General features: G+C 37.6%; 1 long non-coding RNA gene across 2 annotated transcripts; it reads left to right on the top strand.

The window, feature by feature from the left end:
* The first annotated feature begins 13300 nt into the window (after positions 1 to 13300).
* Positions 13301 to 17774, top strand: LOC134297594 (uncharacterized). 2 transcript variants are annotated; one of them, XR_010004390.1, is made up of 3 exons: positions 13301 to 15204; positions 15839 to 16095; positions 16507 to 17774. It is a non-coding gene; the product is annotated as an uncharacterized LOC134297594 (long non-coding RNA). The 2 variants fall into 2 exon arrangements; XR_010004389.1 differs by lacking the exon at positions 13301 to 15204 and having other exon boundaries at positions 15213 to 16095.
* Positions 17775 to 18426: the final 652 nt, after the last annotated feature.

The following is an 18426-nucleotide window of genomic DNA, read 5'->3' as shown; positions in this document are numbered from 1 at the left end:
CTCTTCTTAGATGGTTACTTTTTTGATAAGAGTTCAGTACTCATATTGACTAGTGTAAAAGTGGACCAGGTTTTTTGGGTTGATACATTGACTGAAATGTCTAGACTTATACATGAGTATATAGGGTGTATATATAAGATGAACCCATCAATGAACTTTATAGAAATTTCAAAAGTATAGTTGGGACTATGATACTTATTCCTGCTTCTAGATATCATTTGATGGAGTAAAAACTTTCAACATCCCTATTGTGCCCATGGAAGCTTCTTTGATATATAAGAACTGAGAATGGCACCTAAACAAGGGGCCACAGTGGTGCAATGGGTTAAACCCTTGTGCTGCTGAACTGCTGACCTGAAGATGGCTGAACTGTGGACCTAAAGTTCGAATCCTTGAAATGGGGTGAGCTCCTGTCTGTCAGCTCCAATTCCTTCTAATTCGGCAGTTCAAAAACATGCAAATGTGAATAGATAAATAAGTACCGCTTTGGCAGGAGCTTTGGCCTTTGCCTTTGTTTCTGTTTGTGTGTCTTCATTGCATATGACTATAAAGGCATTGAATGTCTGCTTATGTATGTAAATGCTCTAATCCACTCTGAGTCCCCTAGGGAAAAAAGATGGAATATAAATAAAGTGTATTATTATTATTGACACAAAGACATAATATGATACATCAAACAAGATATATATACTGGATTTCGTATCACAAAATTACAAGTTGAACATTTCCCAAGTGTTTAGGACTGTGTGATGTATTTTCAGATGATATGTGCAGATCCCAGTAAGGTGGCCTTTTGCAGTTGACTCATCATAATTTTGTCAATGTTTATTGTTTCCTAATGCCGGCTGAGATCTTTTGGCACAGCACCCAGTGTGCCAACTACCACTGGGACCACCTGTACTGGTTTATGCCAGAGCCTTTGCAGTTCGATTTTGAGGTCCTGGTAACAGCTGAGTTTTTCCTGTTGTTTTTCGCTAATTCAACTGTCACCTGGTATGGCGACATCAATAATTCATTTTTTTCTTTTCCACAACCATGTGGTCTGGTGTGTTGTGTTCCAAAACTATCAGTCTGGATTCGAAAGTCCCACAGTATTTTTGCGTGCTCATTTTCTACTACCTTTGAAAGTTTGTGATCCCACCAGTTCTTTGCTTCTGGCAGGTAGTACTTCTGACATAAGTTCCAATGAATCATTTGGGCCACATAGTTGTGCCTTTGTTGTAGTCCGTCTGTGCAATTTTCTTGCAGCAGCTGAGGATATGATCAATAGTTCCGTCAGCTTCCTTGCACAGTCTGCATTTTGGGTCACTAGCTCATTTTTGAATCTTGAATTTGTTTACATTTGTTCTGATGGCTTGCTCCTGGGCTGCAAGAATCAGGCTTTCTGTCTCCTTCTTCAGTGTTCCATTGGTGGGCCATAGCTAGGCCTTCTACTTATCAGTTTTTCCTTCAATTGTCAAGGAACTGTCCATGCAATGCTTTGTTGTGCCAGCTGTCAGCTCTAGTTTGTAGTGAGTCTTCTTGTACTGATTCTTTGTCTGCTGTGCTTTGAGGAGTTTCTGATTTTTGACTTCAATCAAAGCAGGTTCTTCACTTTGCATTATATATTCTGCCAGGGCATGTTCTTGTTCTTTTACTTGCAACCCATTAGCACTATGGAGAAACAAACCAAAACGAAGGCTATACCGGCTCGGTCGTCACTGCGGTGGATGCTGCTGATTCTAGACATCAATCGACAAGTGGGCTACAGAATCAAAATACAAATGAAGCGGCAGAAAACCGCATTATTTATTATTATTATTATTATTATTATTATTATTATTATTATTATTATTGACACAACAACATAGTATGTGTAGTGTCTCCGAGACCCCCGAGTCATGACCCTGTCGCCATTATGGATCAGACCGAAGAAGAGATGGGGTTTCTGCCATTTCCGCATGATTCTGTTCCCTTCCAGATGTCCCGTTGACACTTTTAGCCCACAGTTAATTAAAAAGGGCCTTGACTCACAGCCCAGTTCTCCAGAGAACGCTATGTTTGACCGCAAATTGTTTTGGGAAACATCTCGCGCGGAGAAGCAGAATTTGAGGAGAAGCGCTAGATTAGCGGAGAGAGCAAGCGTTAATTAAGCCGGTTCCCTTGAGAGTTTCCCAGGAGGATTGCATCTGGCAAGTTGTTGACTTAGTCCACTTTCCCTTGGGAAAGAGTGTTCAGACACCTGGCTGGAGAGGAGAGCGAAGTCCCATAAAAGTTCTGGGCACCGACTGTCCTTTGCGGTGTTCAACGTGTCAGTTGAGGAATTCACATCAACTCTAGTTCTGCAGCGTGCTACTCTCAAGTAGACCGGCGTTGCATCTCGTCTCCTTGTCAAGCCTGGACAGCGATTCAGCTTTACCACAACTAACTTTGCCTTGCCTTGCATCCTAGCCTTGGTTTTGAGCCCTGGAACTCTTTGACAGATCTTGCCTTAATCCCCACTCAAACAGCCTAAAGGTTTGAGTGTGTTTCGGTTATTGGATTTAGAACTTTGAACTCTAATACTGGATATCTACTTTCACATTACTGGACTATATTTGACCTTTCCTGAAAGGTCTATTGCTGGACTATATACTCTGCTTATTTTTAGTTGTCTCCTTTATTTCCTTAATAAAGATATTAGATTTTTTATTGGCCTTCGTGTCTGATTCCCAGTGCTCACGCTGCCCTGAGGTGTCACAGGATGACACAGCAAACAAGATAGATATGCTGGATTTCGTATCACAAAATCACAAGTCGAACACTTCCCAAGCATTTAGGACTGTGTGATGTATTTTTGGATCATGTGTGCAGATCCCAGTAAGGTGACCTTTTGCAGTTGACAGATCGTAATTTTGTCAATGTTTATTGTTTCTAAATGCTGGCTGAGATCTTTTGGCACAACACCCAGTGTGTCATTTATTATTATTATTATTATTATTATTATTATTATTATTATTATTATTATTATTATTTGATTAATCACAAGTGACCACCTTGCTGAAGGTAATAGATTAATTTTAATGGAAGATAATTTATTTGATCCTGCTGACTGGTCTGATATAGCAGAAATATTTAGGACACTTTGCAGATTAAAGAGTATTTTATTAATCTGGAAATATGATCCAGATATCGAAGAACATATAATACATATGCTATAATGCACCCAAGCAGATTACATGTCTGTAATAGAAGTATGCTAACATGCTTTTTAGAACTATGTTCTGGTTTTCTTTTATGCTCAATTATACCAAGAACACAAAAGCTAAGGTTTTTTTCCCCCCTGAAACATTTCCAAAACATTCTGCAATTTATGTCGATTTATTATAAATGATGTACTGTTAGCTGCTAATCTTACTCGTATAACTTTTTTTTAAGTTCCAAGTAATTTCTTCCATGGTAGTAGAATTAATAACTCCAATGGCTTCTAATTTTATAGATCTTAAAAATAAGCATTCCAGTTTTATAAATATGCCTGCTGCAAGGATTATTATGTGAATAATGTAAGCTTTATTTGCTGCAGAACCCCAGGGATTTGGAAAGAAAAAGTCCTGGGGACATTTAATACACTATCTGCCAGAGAAACATTATTTATGATTTATCATTATTTATCTAGTGCCTGTATTACATGATTGGTTTAATTTAAGGAAGTTCCTGGAAAAAAAAAGTTACTAGTTTTCTTTTACCAACTGTAGCTATCAAACAAACTTAAGAACCTCTTGACAAGTGTATAGGATGGGATGTAAGGGGATTCTAGAGAAGAGGAATTGATGGCAATTGGCAAACCTCCCCTCCATGAACATTTTAAAGGGTCAAATTCTGTGTCCCAGATATAGGCAAGCTGATGCCCTATAGGTAGATTATCTCATAATTTTTAACAGTAAACATGCTGGGTTGGCTTAATAGGTGTTATAGTCTGTGAGTACAAGTTTGTCTTCTATTGCTAGTCCCTCTTTCCTAAAGTAAGTGCCACTAAATTCAGTGTAACTTTCTGTTGAATAAATACACATAGAATTGTGCTATAAATTATATCATTTTGAGATCTAAACTTAATAATAGGCAAATTCTCCATTCCCCAAAAGCACTATCCTGCTTGGTTGAAATTAAGAAGAGTGAACAAACAGGCCTTCAAAGAGACTTTTTCAGCACTGAACATAATCCAATTCCCAAATGCCCCAAATAATAATAACAACAAATATTTGCAACAATGAATAAAAATGTTTATTTCCATGTTTGTTTTCACACATTGATATAACTCAGCCTTGTTTCAGTTTTCTTTCTTTTTATTCTCTGTCCTGTTCAAGATAATTATATATGTTCACTCAAAACCAAGATCTGGTGCTTATCAATCCTGCCAATTATATAACCTCAGATAATTATTGTACAGTCCCATGATACCTATGTATTCCTTTATTTGATGACTTGCTACTCATACAGCTTGGTTCACAGTGAAACAAAAATCTAAGTTCCAGGCATTTAATTTCATTGATTGTGCGTCAACTGACTGTTCTGGATAATGTTTACAGATCAGTCATGAAAAGCACTTCTTCAATGAGTGGCATCAAGGAAAGTCACATCCAGCATCCAGTATCCAACAGTAGATTTGATGTGAAATACTATTTCAAATCATTAGATCAAGTGTGTCCTTAAAAGAAGGCAAGATAAACCAAAGCCAATTAGAAATGAAGAACACTAAAATGTAGAATAGGAAAAAAAACCAATTAGGCCAAAGAGGCCACTGGAATTCAGGCAAAAAACAAAAAACCCTTGTCTTTTGAAATCTATATCTATATCTAAAATCTATATGGAATATCTATATTCCATAGATACCGCACTTAAAAAAGGTTTCATATTGGAAATCATAAGTCTTCTCATTCTCCTATGCAACAAAGGAACAATGAAAAGGCAACTATAATTGGGTGTGAATGTTTAAAATTTGTTAGTAGATATATTTTGTAATGATTGTAGTTGGAATGGTTTTCTTGTAAGTCTGCATGATGTTCATTATGCAATATGTTTTTTCAGTCTTTTGGAGTTTAATGAATAAGAATGTTACAAGTCTTAAAAGAAAACACACACTTCACTTTGACAGTCTTCTGTATGAAATGTAGCTTCAAGGCTAAACTTAATAAACTGAGGAATCTACTGTAGTTAATAACCACTTCAAAAGTTCATGGGAGATGTTGAGAAAAAATCTTGCATGGATTGCAGTCTCAAAGTCTTTAAGAATCAGAGAAGCTGTCAAGTATACTGCACAAAAATGATACTGCTTTAAATGTTAAACACTTACGGCCATTTAAAAGAAAACAATATGTAATAGACAAACTTCACTTGTGATAGTGAAGTTGAGACCAAGTAACAGAAATTTAAATTCTATGATGCTTGCCCACTGAATACTGATTTTTAAAAAGATATTTTAAGAAGTGGTGGCTGGTTAGGAAACTGAGAATCTGCTCCAAGTTCTAGTATGAATTTTAAAGACATTTTCCAAGATGCTAAAGCTAATTTAGCAATAGAGTCCAGCATCCTGGATAACTCCTTTAAAATTCAAATTAGGTTGCATCTACAGTATAAAATTAATGCAATTTGATGCCACTTTTACTGCCATGGCACAATACTGTGTAATCCTGGAAGTTGTAGTTTGATGAGGCACTTGAATTCTTTGGCAGAGAAATTTAAAGGCCATGAAAATCATAGCTCCCATGATTCAATTGCATAAAGGTATGACAAATAGAGTGATTCTACAGTTTCAGAATGGATTCACCAATCTGATGTCGAATCCAGTCAACTGGAAATAATTGATTAATCGGTACAATTTTCTAATGGCATCCAATTCTATTCTTCATTCATAGGAAAAATAGAAGTTAATTCATGGCTAAGTTCTTTGAAGAACTGAATGAGAGCAACTAATGGCATATCTAAACGGATGATTTAGTGTGAAGGGACCCGAATCAGCCCCATGGTAGTCAAACTGTCCACAAAGTTGATCAAAGTTAATATGGGCCAAAGCTGCTTAACACAGCCTTAAATAGTTGAAAGTTTTTTTCTTAATTCTTCCCCAGAATTATTATTATTATTACTATTATGATTATGTTTATTTATATCCCACTTTATCTCTTCATACGGCGACTCAAAATGGCTCACAACTAAAAACATTTCAATACAACTTAAAATATACTAATATATAAATATTAAAACAGTATTAAACAACATTAGTATTAAAACAATCCAGGTTAAAACCATAAAAGCATATAAAATCTGGAGCAAACCTCAACTCTGGGCCCATGTAAACAATTGGCTTGAGTGCTCTGGGGACACAGGGTGACACTCTGCGTGGCCCCTCATTCTCCTCAACTAAGCCACTCCTGGGATGTGTGGGTCACTTGTCATTTGAAATGATGCTAGCCAGAGCATCAAGGCAATTGGATAAAGGAGGGGGAAAAGGAGGGGTGATTCCTTCTCTCCATTCTCCCTCATCACTCTGATATCCCACATCATGTCAGTCCAGGTGACATTTGTCATCCTGAATCAGCCATAGGATAAGTGGTCTGTGTAGATCTGTCCTATGTTAAAAATAGGCCTATATTGGATATCCCAATGGTGTTGGTCTTTTTGCCTTGGTTGGGGAAAATTCCACATCTCAATGAAAACACAGTTATGGAGTGCATGTTCTTGAACACATATAGCTTTTGGCTGCTGTCCTAGAATATCAAGGATATCTCATTCATTTTGGAAGGAGGCAACCCTCCATTCACCCATCCTTATTTCAAACAAAGCAGCGAAACTTCAGACAAAGAAATAGAGTATCTGCATTCTGTGTTTAATCTAATCTTTAGGACCCCCTGAGATTAAACATTAAATCTCATGATAATGTGTCTAATTACTAGGCTTATCTTATATAGCCTGAAAATCTCTACAGGAAATTTACTGATTATTAATTAAACTGTGAAAATCAACCTTTTAATTTATCAGCCAGATATGAATCCTGAGCTTGAAAGCTCAATTATGCCTGATTTTTTAAAAAGAATAATGTTTACATTGTATCATCTTTTAGTCTGAGATTAAATCTAAAATGAGCCTTTTGGAAGTGGAATAAATCCCTCAAATTGCCACTTAATAAAAGACCAACATATCCCATGATAATTTATCCCTGTTATGCACATTGTTATATAGTGGATAATGCATACATACACAGAGAGAGGTGGGAGGTAGAGAGCGAGAACACGCACACACACAGAAGGCCTCATCACACGATTTTACTGTATTTGTAAGTGCTGCAAAATATATATAATGTATGTGTTTGTATGGAAATGTGTCATGTGTTTTATAGGAGCCTCCGGTGGCACAGTGGATTAAAGCCTTGTGACTTGAAGGTTGGGTTGCTGACCTGAAAGCTGCCAGGTTCGAATCCAACCCTGGGATAGCGCGGATGAGCTCCTTCTATCAGCTCCATGCGGGGACATGAAAGAAACCTCCAACACGGATGGTAAAAACATCAAAACCATCCAGGTGTCCCCTGGGGAACGTCCTTGCAGATGGCCAATTCTCACACACCAGAAGTGACTTGGTGTAAATCGCTCCTGACCCGGAAAAAAAAAAAACCTAAAATAACAATGAATATGACAATAACCTGCTACCCATCTAGTTTTCAATTTCCCCCTCTTTATTTGTAATTGTAATACAGTTCTATTACAATTTCTATTCATTTATGTAAATTCTATTTTATTCTTATTCCCATACCCTTTATTTATTTATTTATTTCTGTGACACCTTCCCCTGGACCAATTTGTCTTATTTAATTTTCCCAAAATGTCATTGTTTCTGTTGCAGGCTTGTTCTCCTTTCTTTCAACGAATATATATTCAATATTTTTACCCCATATGTTCCAAAATCTGTTTCCAAATACCCTTTTTAATTTAATGTCACAAGTCAGTTTGCCACTGATCGCTATACTCCACATTTCTCTATACCATTCTTCTAAATGGATTTCCCTTTTATGTTTCCAGTTCTTTGCATCTAAGAATCTTGCCACTGTTAGTAAAACAAAGGTCAATTCTTTTTTCTTCTTGTGTAAGTATCATCTTATCATATATTGATATCAATGCTATTTTTGGTACATTTTAATTCAATTTTATTATTGCCCTTATTTCATGTGGAAGTCCTCTGGGGGTGCAATTGGGCTTAAGTGAGCAGGTTATAATTAAATTGTGAAGGAGGAGGGCCTCAGATGGGGTGGCCTATTGCCCTTGTTATTTGAAGAACAACGTGACCCTGTGCTCAATGTGTTGATTGTGCATCTTGAAGGCAATGATTTGTGGCTGTCAAAATGCAGAGGGATTTTAATTACATTAGGCAATGTTGGCTGAGGTTTTTTTTTTTTTTTTTGGTCAACTTCGCTACCACAATTGAAGTGGGTAGGAGATTGTGACCCAAAGATGTTGGATTTGGCACGGTTAACAGGTTAACAGGGAAATGCCAAATGCCATGTTACACATGGGAGATGGGGTGATCTCACATAGGAACATGGTCTTCAGAAGACCAGAGCTGTTTGGGCTAATGGGTGCACTAGAGGAAGGAAATTGGTTGTTCTTGGAGGATTTGAGAGAAGGAACCAAGGATATAATGGTTAGTCTGCTGGGTGAGAAAAAAGTTTCAAAATCCTGGTAGGCACCATAGCACCCACATTTGGGTGAAGGGTTGATTCTCTTTACAGCCTCTCTAGGTCCTCTGGCTTGATTGGGGGCTATGAATGGTAAGTCCCCCTAGGGCTGAATGAGGGTTTCTCATTCTTTAAAAACTTTGAGATTTGTGAGGGAGCATCCTCAAGATGGCCTTCCACGTAAGATTGAGAAGTATTTGGGATGGCCCTCAGGATCTATTGTGTTAGTACAAGGGGATGGCCAATAAAGTGACACGTGGCTGAAGGACATTTTCTCACCAGATGGCTGACAACAAATGGTATACTTTGCAAGTTCTTTTCTCTGACAGGTTAACCCAGTTTAAAATTATTTTCCTCAGAAGTTCTAGCAAATAAATACATTAATAAATACATAAATAAATAGGTAAAAAATGCCCCTTTAGCTCCATGTTATTGTGTCTGGTCTCTTTATTTTGGGGTGGAAATTCAAAAGCAATAATCTGTGGAGAGAAAAATAAGTGAGATATTAAATCTGGAATATGTTTACTGGATAAAAATAGGACTGGGCATGAAAAAATGAAACTGGAGTGTGGTCCTGTGTGCACCAGAGGCTCTCGTACATCCCCAGAATGCTTACTGGGTAGAAAACCAGTGTTCTCAGTGCTCAATAGCTAAGGAAACTCTTGGGTGGGAAGGGAGTACTAGAAATCTTTGGACCTGTGGTACCAAAGCCTTGAAGTTCCTCCAAGTGGTCCAGTCCAAACTCACAGAGCAGTTCTAGTCTGGCCAGCAGGAAGGGATTGAGGCATGATTGGTGATCCAGACACAGCTCTGTATTTTTCTGGCATCATTTGAATTGTTCCTTTAGTCATAATTTTTTGCAGCTAAAACATACAGACAACAGCCGTTCATTGTTTACAATGCTGTTCAAGCTGAAGACCAGATTCTGTGCTCTTGACCAATATGAGAAGGCACAGTAACAAATATACTCAAAGAAAAATTAAGCAAGTATTGCTTTATGCTCTAGATTACCCCACTGCGTTTAAAAAAAAATGGGGCAGAAAGAGGTTGAAATATTTTGAGTCATGCATTACGTTATGATCTGGAAAAATCATGACAAATAACAAATGCCATGCAATGGTAGGATCAAAGGATGCTAAAAGTGGCAATGTGTTTAATTAAAACTAATCCTTGCATAAACATTCATAGACAAAAATGTAATTAAGGCATCAGTGTCTGAAATCTGTTCTGTTTTCTCAGGTGGCATGGGAATAGCCACATCTTGGTAGGGAATACTGTTCCCTACAAAGAGCACTCTCCCCCCCCCCTTTTTTTTGTAATATTCTACAACTGTTAGAATGGGATTTATAATTCTTTGATGTGCTTGGGGGATGGGGTAATATTTCATACAGTATTGCAAATTGCAGAGGAATAACCTTTGGGAAAATAAAGACTAAATAGTTTCCCCATAAACCTGCTTTAGTCTAGTAAATCCAAGATTGTGTTCTTTTATTGGGAAATAAAATATATGACAAACTTGGTTCAAAATACTAAAGAAATATCCAATAATGCTTGAGGAATTCGATATGACCATGCTTCTCATGTGCAAATCAGAATTTCGCAGATTTCATACTTCTCTTAATGTAGCAGAAATTGCATGTTTGACTGTATCAAAACACATATATACAATATATTTGCTGTAATATGTATTGAAAGAGGAAGACTAGAGTTAAATGCATATATAATGTCAGAGAAAATACAGATTCAATTTTGAGAAAAAAATACATATTTACAATTATATTGCAATACATATCCAAATTGATAGTGTTTGTGTATATTGTTATTACCAAAATACAGGAGCTTTACTTTCCTCTGTCTTTCTCTCCTCACTCCGAGATCTAGAGACCAAGTAAACTTGAGCAGTCTGTCTTAGGACATGTTTCATGTGTGATTTTTCAAAATAGGTCAAAGATCATGCTTTAGGTGGCCAGATCTTTCAAAAGCAAATTTGAAATTCTTTTATTAGTGGTAGTTCAGAGTTTTTAAATTTCTGTTTGTTGTTGTGTGCCTTCAATTCATTTCTGATTTATGGTGGCCCTAAGGTTTTTTTGACAAGATTTTTCAGAGGGGATTTGACTTGGACTTTTTCTGGGTTTAAGAAAGTATTTTTTCTGACTGCATAGAAATTCAAACCCTGGCTTCCAGAGCTTCAGTCCAACACTCTAGCCACTACACCACACTCAAATCATCAATACAATGCTATGCTTCCCAATAAATCTACCCAATTTTGGATCTTTGAATTTTCCAATTGCTGTCCGCCTTCATGGAAATTCACTGTAAATAGTGTTTTGCAGCATTATCCATGCCAAACTGTCCGCCTTTTGCGTGGGAGTTTTTGAACATGGAGTCACTTTTCATAGCCACTATGGAGCTGCCTCAAAACTGAAGGAACAGCACCGAAGCAATTTCCCTATCTTATGACATATTTTGATCTTTTGTAGCTCAGGACAAAGTTTGGAAACATATTTCCATTGTAAAGGCCACTTGACTGAAGACCACAACTTCATTTCTGAAGATTCATGATTAGAAATAAAAACCAGGAGGTTCATGTTTAATCTGTGATAGTGCTGCTTGAAACACACAAACACACAAGTTTGCTACCCTTAGTGATTTTACCCTTTTCTATTATCATGATAGAGTAATGAGGTTCTCCTCTTTTGCAATGAAATGAGAGTGGCATGTGGCTGATTATCTATTATGAGATGCAAATTGTCTCTAAGAGGATTAGCTTCCAGGAGCACCAGCATTTGACACCAGGATGACCATTCAAGAGCTTCTCAGAAGTCAGAATTTGATTATTGAGGAGATGAATTATGCGCCAATGCTGGGCTAAAGCAATTTTTATTGCTTCTGAGAAGATAATTATTTTCTCAACCTACTTCTGTTTCACAGAGCTAGAGACCTGGGGATTTCCACTCAATCCCTCTTTTCCTTAATTCATTTCTCTGTTTAAAAGTAGGTTTTGTTATTGTCATTGTTATTTTGCTTTCCTGTTATTTTTGCCATGTATAAATCAGACTTATCTTATTACTGCTGAGGGAATCCATATGACATATGTCTGGTTTTGAAGCAGAAACTATACTTCCAGATGTTAATCCAGAACAAGGATTAACCAGAATTTACCCCAGCACTTCTAGGAAGTTATGAAGAGATCACAGTGTTTGTGAGGTGTGGATCTCAGAATCGGACTGGATCTGATCCAATCCAGCATTCACATGTCCAATTGATTGCCCTTTGTATCACTAGCTAGTCAGATGATGGATGTTCTCCATTGAGAAGTCGTCAGAAATGAATTCGCCAGCAAGACTGTATCAAAGAACTGCTTTGGTTGGTGAAACAGTGTCAGTGGTGGCACCAGTGCAGTTTTGGCCCAGAGGACTAACTAGATACCAGAGGAGTACCAGCTATATTTCTATGCTGCATCGGGGCATCCCAGAATACAGTTCTCTGAATTATTCCAGTAAGTGTAACTGCACTCTGCGTATCTTGCATGGCCAGTGCTCTTCAGCTGATAGGCTCCAAATTATTTACAAAAGTGGTATGCTGAATCTAAGCCGGGGTTGGCAACTACCAGAGAAATTCCCCCATGGGAATCTGAAGGCCATACTCTTTTCATTTTTCCATGCCCCTAAGAATTCTGAACAATATTTTCTCCAAATAGTATACCCAAGCTTAGTGTGTTGTTGTGTGCCTTCAAGTCATTTCCAACTTATGACAACTAAGGTGCCCCAATCATAGATTCTTCTTTGCAAGTTTTGTTTTTAAAAGGTTTCTCCCAAGTGCCTAGGCTCACCCAAATGAATTTCCATGGCTGAGTGGGGATTTGAATCCTTGTCTCCAGGTGTGTGTGTGCGTGTTATTATGGACCATTTTTTACATTTTTGTATTCAATCTCCTGTCTTGACATATCATGTGTTTTGTTCTATCCTAGATCCACATGCAGATGTCAATATAACAGAAGAAACACAATTTTGTGTTTACAAATGTGTGCAAATGGTTTAACTGCAAGAAAAAGATATTTAAAACAGAATCATACACACACATTCAAGTCCCTAGTCATGCAGAAAAGCTGTCCTGACTCAACAAGCATACACCCATTGAATGAGTGAGAGAGGGTGTTGTATCCCAACCTGCACCTGAGCTGTCAGGTGAGCCTGAAGTTGGGCCTGTTCAGCTGACCTATCAGATGAATCTGGATTGGAGCCTAGGATTCCAGGAAGCCAGAGTTGGATGAAACTGCTGTTCCTAGACAGCCAGAGTTTGTTCCTGAGGATTCTGGGAACATGCATACAGTGGTTTCGGTTCGGGCCCCACATATCTTCACAATCGCATCTCCCCCTATGTCCTAGTGCGGACCCTTAGATCCTCCAGTTAGGTGCTCCTCATGATCCCACTGCTGTCCCAAGTACAGCTGGTGAGGATGAGAGAGAGGGCCTTCTCGGTGGTGGCCCCCCGCCTTTGGAATGCCCTACCCAAAGAGATGAGATTAGCTCCATCAATAAACATTTTTCGTAGGGACTTGAAAACTTGGTGATTTCAACAGGTTTTTGGAAATGAATAATCTGAAGCCCTAGATGCCACTTTAGCCATTAAATGGAAATTTGGGTTCTAAATTGGCTTTTGGAAGTGATTATTCTGTAATCCTGTAAACCTTGGCCACTACATGACTCCTGTCCTGCACTTTACCTGCTCCTTTGATTTTGTTATGGTCTTTACTTTTATTAGTTCTACCTGATAGCTATACAGGAGGTTGAAGTGGTGTAATCCTGGCCTAGGTTCCTTGTTATTAGTCACACTTCACTTCTGGCTTATGCCTATTTTTACCACGTGAGTCCTACCCTGGCCCATATTGCCATCTTGTTCAATTTATATTTTAAACCCATTGGCTATAGAATCACCCAAGGGAGCGATTGCATTTGCTTTTATTAAGGTATTATATTGTTTTAAAATGTTGGAATTTTAAATATGTTTTGTTAATTGCTTTTATATTGGTTTCATGTATTTTGTATGATGTATATGTATTGAATGTTGTATTATGTGTAAACTGCTCTGAGTCCCCACGGGAGATAGAACGGTATATAAATAAAGTTTGTTGTTGTTGTTGTTGGTTTCAAGCAGACAGCTTGAACCACATTCCTTGGGAGAGTCAATGTCAAACGATCCCTTGGCAGATGGGCATTTCAGTTGTGATAAGACTAATGAGGTTGACAGAAAGAAAGCTATATGTCAACAGAGACAAGAAAGGGAGGTTTTGAGATGGAGCAGATGGTTGCTAATGAGAAAAGGTTTTGAGCAAACTTCCCATGAAAAGAGGCCTTGATTTCAGCTTTAAGAGGAACTGCCTCTGAGAGAGATTTTCAGAGGTGGTAACTTTGCTGATTGAGAGTGTTGTTCCTGTTCATGGACTAATGTTTCATGCTTCATAGAATCCTGTTTCATGTTCCTGTGGACTTTCATGCCATGTTCATGTAGGCTTGTATCTTGAGCTTTGTTCCAGTCCTTGTTCTTGCTCTTGGGGAATTTTGGATTATTCAGTCATTGTTCCTGAAAGTTTGCAGTTTGGATCCCTTGTTCCAGTCAAAGATTCTGTTCTTTGTTCCAGTTTTGTTCCTGTTCCTTGGACTATTTTGATACCTTGTTGAAGTTTATTCTTGTGTTTGATTTTCATGGACCCTTGATTCAAGACTCTAAAGTATTTTGTACCTGGTGAACTAAAACCTTGTTTCATTGACTTTGAACTTTGATTTGCTATTGCTTACATATATTCTTCAATAAACAACTTGCTTTGCTTATAGTCTGGGGCTCCAGCATGGTCTTGAGATGTCTCTGCAGTCTAGGGATGCAACAGAGGGGGCATTTACACATGCTAGAAATGATTATGCTGATCCATAGTGGGGTTATCTGCATCATCATGATCATCATCATCATCATCATCTACATAGCCAACTGCTGAGTTTTCTTGGGGGTGGCAGGTATCTGAACAACTGTGTCAGATGCAGATCTGCCCAATTCTCTGCCCAGATGGACACCATGTTATCATCGTTTTCCTGTGCTGATCTGCACAGGTGAAAAACATGACTTGTCCCTTTATGGCCACTGACACTCCCTCTTGGCTTCAGTGAGCGACACTGCTGTGGTCACATTTGTGATGTCAGATCTACTCACCATTATGACATCAGAGATGCAACAGTTGATAGTCCAGTACTTAGAACATTATGGCTGGCAAGGAGAGGGAGCAGCAATGTGGGCAAAAAAAATAAAATAACAGTATGGCAGTAATGTAGTATTGGCCCACCTGGATGTCAACACGGCATGCAGCAGATACACCCAGGTATATCTGGCTACCATCACGGTTGCTGAGGAGCCAGCACAGAACATTAAGTGGCCAGTACAGATTCACCACCAAAACAGCTAAAACATTCTTAATAAATGACCATCTAACCTCTGGTTAAGGAGTTCCTTTGAAGGAAACTCCACTACCCTCCAAGGTAATTCATTCTACTGTAAAACAGATGTTACATCAGGAAGTTTTCCTAATGCATAGATGGATTCCTCACAGTTCGGATCCACTGAATCATGTTTTAATCTTTAATAAGACAACCAATCAGAAATGCAAATATTTTCAAGGTAGACATTCTCTGCTCCCTTAGCTGCTTTCCCCACAGGAAATGGCTTGCAGACCTTTCACCATTTTAATCAGTCTCCCCCGGACATGATCTAGTTTATCAAAATACTGCTAGAACTGTGCTGTCCAGAACTGAAGACTGCATAAAATAATGGTTTTATTATTTTACCAGTCTGGTCGCTACTACTGCTGATGAAATCTAGAATTCTCCTGACTTTTTGGCTACAATGTCACTTGGTTAGCTCATGTTTAGCTTGTTATGTATTAAATGCCCCATTCAAATGTACTCCTTTTTAGCCAGATGTCATCCATCTTATAATTCTGCATTTTACTTTTCCTTCCCAACATTTAACCTTGTGGGAATTTTATTAATTTTGGTTCAGTACTCTGAACGATCAAGATCATTTTTTTTAATTCTGTTCTCTATATTGGTTACACATGTTAATTTTTAGTTATCTCTACATTTGATTACCATGTCCTTTATGTCATCATTCAAGTCATCAATAAAGATGTTGTACAATATCAGGCCTAGCACAGAACCCCATTGCACATCAATCATTACGTATCTCCAGGATGAAGACAAAAATTGATGAGCAATCTTTGGGACTGATCCATCAACAAGTTCAAAATGCTCATAACTAACATAATCAAGATCAAATTTTGCCAGCTTGTCTTCAAAGTAATTATGGTAACTTGTTAAACATCTTACTCAAGTCAAGATATACTACATCCACCAGCATTCTTTAATTTACTGGTAAGTCTATGAAAAAGAAAGATAAGTTTTGCCCAAGAAAAACTTTGTATTTGAAAAAATGTTATGTTTTCATAATGACAACATTTGTTTCTAAGAGCTCACACACAGACTATTTTTTGTACTAGAACCTTTTCTGGTATTGAGATTAAGCTGGCTGATTAGCATTTACTTTGGTCTTATTTTATTTTACCTTTTAAAGCAAAGAATAATTATTTACTCTATTTGTATCTGACTGATCATCCTAAGGCAAAATAGATAGTTCCGACATCTCTCTCATTTCACAGTTTACTCTACACAGTTGTCCAACTATTTTATTTTGTTTTCCCTCTTGCTCCAAACTTTAACCCAAACCTCTCTTGGAATACCTGAGCTAGTTCTGAGCCTTAACCTTTTTGATTTTCTTTCTACAAGTGAGATAGAGACTGGAGCAATGTTGGCAGAAGACTCAAAGAGAATCTGACTGAACACAGGCTAGAGCTTATTTGAAAATCTTCTCTGCAGCAAGGAGGGCAGCAAAGCACCATTGCTTCTGCTAACATGATGATGATGAAGAAAAATTCCAAAGGACCATTCTGCAGAAGATGGAGTAGAAGAGGTGTCTGATCTATGGAAACAAATGCATTGTGGATTATATTGGTCCATACATCAGTAATAGGAACTTTTAGTCAGTACTAACATATTTAAATACCTAAAGATTTAAAACCAGGCTTTAAAGAGTAAAATACCCAGAGCCTTACATCTGGGTAGACAAATATTTCAGCTTTATTTTCTATTATATGTTATTTTTAATTTAAAAATCTTAAGTTATTTTCATTTAAAATATGAAAAAAATACGTGCATTTTGGCAAGTCTTCTTAAAATATCTGAAATTCATGACTATCTCTCTTAGTTTCCTTGTTAATAAAGACAATTTTCCAAATATTTTTCAAACCAACTCTGTGGATTTTTGAAGTTATATCATGTATGCCCCCTGTAGATGAATATTTGGCTTGGATTGTTCTGCAGGAAGATACTAAAATTACCAATGTTTTGCAAAATGTATCTCTTAAGTAATCATTTGCTTCATTTCCTAATTAATGAATAATCAGGAGACGCATTCAGTCTAGCTGAATATTGGTGACCTGTGAAACCTATTTCATTTTTGGTAGCTAGATGGATGTTATCAATCAGTTTTTTCCACCTGGTGTAGTGATTACACAGATAAATGTCTTTATGAATGTGGTGTGTGCCTTGAATAAGGAATAGGATACCTACCCTGAATAGCAATATCAAGTTTTGCTGGTTATTCACAGAGGAGAATATTGCATGGATTGAAATGAAGCTCTTCATTTCAATTTTAGAAATCTGTGTTGGCATTGTGAAGAAGACATATCCAATTCATTTGAGTCATCAGCTATGTCCTATTATCTCTCTGCTTCAAGGAAACTAATTTATGTTGATGCTAAGACTGATCAGTTAATGCCAATGAGACATACAACACTATGGTTAATATGATGTGCCAGAACTCTCCAGTTCCTAAGTGTCTGGAAATTTGTTAAAATAATTCAACTACCTTGGAAATGTTATTAACAGATAACTCTAATTTTAGTTGAATGAACTTCCTTTTGATTGAGGGACACTGTATTTACATCTGATTACTACTTCTTTGATTTACTTCAATAAAGACATATTTCTTTGTATCAGTGTTAATCTTCTCTCTCTAAATTCTTGTCTGTCTGTTTATATGACAAAAAACTGTGACCCTCTGTGATGTCACTGGATTGGCTGCTATTAGGTGAAGTGGTCCTCTGTGATGTCTCTGGGAGAGAAAGGTGACATGTATGAGGAGGAGGGATGAAGGAAGGAAAGGCCCACAATGAGAGTATGTCTATCGTTGCCATTTTGCCATGGAAATATTTTGAGGTAGGCCCTTCCAGAGCTGGAGAAAGGATCAAATAGTCAGACAGTAGTCCCAATGACATCTGGACAAAACTAGGTATATATGCTAATCATCAGAATAAAGTGAAGGACTTCTTCTTAGTATGTCTTATGTTTGTGTGTGAGTGTGTGTGTGTGTGGGGGGGGTAATAATATCTCTCATTTGCACCCTCTTATTTAACCTGAAAATATGTCTTTGAAAGCTGAGAAAATTAGAAATTTGTTTCCAGGTGTTACTGAAAGCTGTTCTGAGGAGAAAAAGGAGGAAGTTGGAGATGCCCACATGGGTCATTTAGTCCAAACTATACAACTAAACTATCCTGCAAACAGCCATTGAAGATCTGTATGAAGACCTCCAAGAAGGGGAATGTCTCCATTATCTCAAGGCAATCAATTCCAGTGTTCAACTTATAG

The sequence above is a fragment of the Anolis carolinensis genome, chromosome 3, assembly GCF_035594765.1.
Source record: "Anolis carolinensis isolate JA03-04 chromosome 3, rAnoCar3.1.pri, whole genome shotgun sequence".
In the NCBI taxonomy this organism is placed as follows: Eukaryota; Metazoa; Chordata; class Lepidosauria; order Squamata; family Dactyloidae; genus Anolis; species Anolis carolinensis.
The sequence above is the reverse complement of the archived record's forward strand: the minus strand, read 5'-3'. Positions and strand labels throughout refer to the sequence as shown.